This window comes from Palaemon carinicauda, chromosome 18 (genome assembly GCF_036898095.1).
Source record: "Palaemon carinicauda isolate YSFRI2023 chromosome 18, ASM3689809v2, whole genome shotgun sequence".
In the NCBI taxonomy this organism is placed as follows: Eukaryota; Metazoa; Arthropoda; class Malacostraca; order Decapoda; family Palaemonidae; genus Palaemon; species Palaemon carinicauda.
The window spans coordinates 111,718,340-111,720,839 of NC_090742.1; positions in this window are offsets into that span (position 1 = coordinate 111,718,340).

The following is a 2,500-nucleotide window of genomic DNA, read 5'->3' on the forward strand; positions in this document are numbered from 1 at the left end:
ATGTTGCCAGGCCTTTACCGTTTTAGAAATGGATATATTGACGTAAATGAGCGTTATTACGATCACCTACCCACGCAAGATATTAACAAAGTAGATTAAAAAATACGGTAAACTTTATGAAAACAGGATATTTTACAGATATTTTTGGCTTAAAATAACGGTTTTTAACTATGTGCCATTTTATTGTGTAACCCTATATTAGAAAAAAATAGGAAATAGGAAGTTATAGAACGCTGACTGAACAGCGCCAGATAAAACTGGGAACAAATTATTATTATTATTATTATTATTATTATTATTATTATTATTATTATTATTATTATTATTATTATTATTATTATTATTATTATTATTATTATTATTATTATTAGCTAAGCTGCAACCCTAGTAGGAGAAACAAGATGTTATAATTCCAACAGCTTCAACAAGGAAAAATACCCCAGTGAAGAAAGGGAAAAAGGAAATAAATAAACTATATGAGAGGTAATGAATAATGAAAATAATATATGCTAAAGTCAGTAACAAAGTTAAAATAGATGTTTTAGTTGGGAAATGTTTTAACAAGGTCATCTTGCTGTACATTTAAAGACGAAACGAAAATTAGAAAAAGATGAAGTAGATTTGGATGGTTTTGATTATTTTGGTTTCATTACCCACTAAGTACAGCTCACTGACACAACTTAAATTGTATTCGATGTACATGAGAATCCAACAAATACTCCCACCACCACCACCACTACTACTACTACTACTACTACTACTTACTACTACTACTACTACTACTACTAATAATAATAATACTAATAATAATAATATGCCCACTATCTCATAAGGTTATAAAACTTTTATAAAAACGTATTGGTGGTTTCAATTTCTTATGGGAACGACACAAATTATTAAAAAGTAAAAGTAGAAAGACCGACATCGGATATCAGGTAAATTTATCCTCACTAATAAATAGAAAATGTATCTCTTACGCCTATTGACGCAAAGGGTGTCAGTAGATTTCACAGTCATCTCTATCTTGAACTTTTAAATCAATACTTCTCCATTCCTAATCTCCTACTTCAAGCTTCATTGTACTTAGCCATGTAGGCCTGGGCCTTCCAACTCTTCTAGTGCCTTGCGCAGACCAGGCGAAAGTTTGGTAAACTAATCTCTCTTGAGGTGTACGAAGAGCATGCCCAAACTATCTCCATCTACCCTCACTATGATCTCATCCACATTTGCCACTGGATTAATCTCTCTTGTAGTTTCATATGCCATTCTAGTAATCTCTCTTATAGTTACATTATTACTATAATCAATATTATGTTTCGCTGGAAATAATTTTAGCTTCAAAATAATAAGTTTTTGCATCAATCTTCTAAGGCTATAAGATATCTTTATATATTGTGTAAAGAGAGTGTTGAATAATAATCTGCTTAAGATTTTGAACTAGCACTCTACGACCCAGGTAATCTAGTAAAAGAATGTAAATATATTCATAGGTAGAGATTTCTCGCACAAATGTTGCTTGCCTCCAATCTGAGTAGCTACATTACATTGTTTATTTTAAAGGAAAAAAAGGTGAAATCAAGTATTTTATTCTTTGACTAAGAGAATCTGAGTTGTTTGTATTTATTTTCGCCGAAGTTTAATTCTTAGGCACGATAGGGTTGCCTACACCATTTTCATTTCAGTTATCTTATTAGTGTTATTTAACTTAAACAATATTATTCAGCTGTATATTCTAAGAATAAATCATACTTACTGGTAATGGGAATCATAAATCTTTATATTTCATAATCATTTGAATTAACATTTGGATAAATGAGTCTATTCAGGTTCATTGCGTAGAAATTTAGTGGTGATGAAGAGTCGTTTGCAGTCCAATGGTTTCATCGATGCACACAGTTCGGTTCTTTGACTTTTCTCATAAAGAAAATTTAATTAGTTTCTAATTGTTAGTCAGTTCAAAAAATATCATAATTATTTTTGGTATGCATATGCATAATGTATACACACATTATATATATATATATATATATATACTATATGTGTATGTATACATATACACACACCTATATGTATATATATATATATATATATATATTATATATGCATATTTATATGCATATATATACATATATATATATATACTGTATATATATATATATATATATATACTGTATATATATATATATATATATATACTGTATATATATACTGTATATATATATATATATATATATTTATATATATATATATATATACATATATATATATATATATTATATATTTATATGCATATATTATATATACTATATACTGTATACATAAAAGTATATTTATATGCATATATATATATATATATACATATACTGTATACATAAATGTATATTTATATGCATATATATATATATATATATTTATATGTATGTATATATATATATATATATATATCACTGTAAAGAACTGTAAAGACAATTATTACTATTAAAATTTTTCTTTAAAAGTC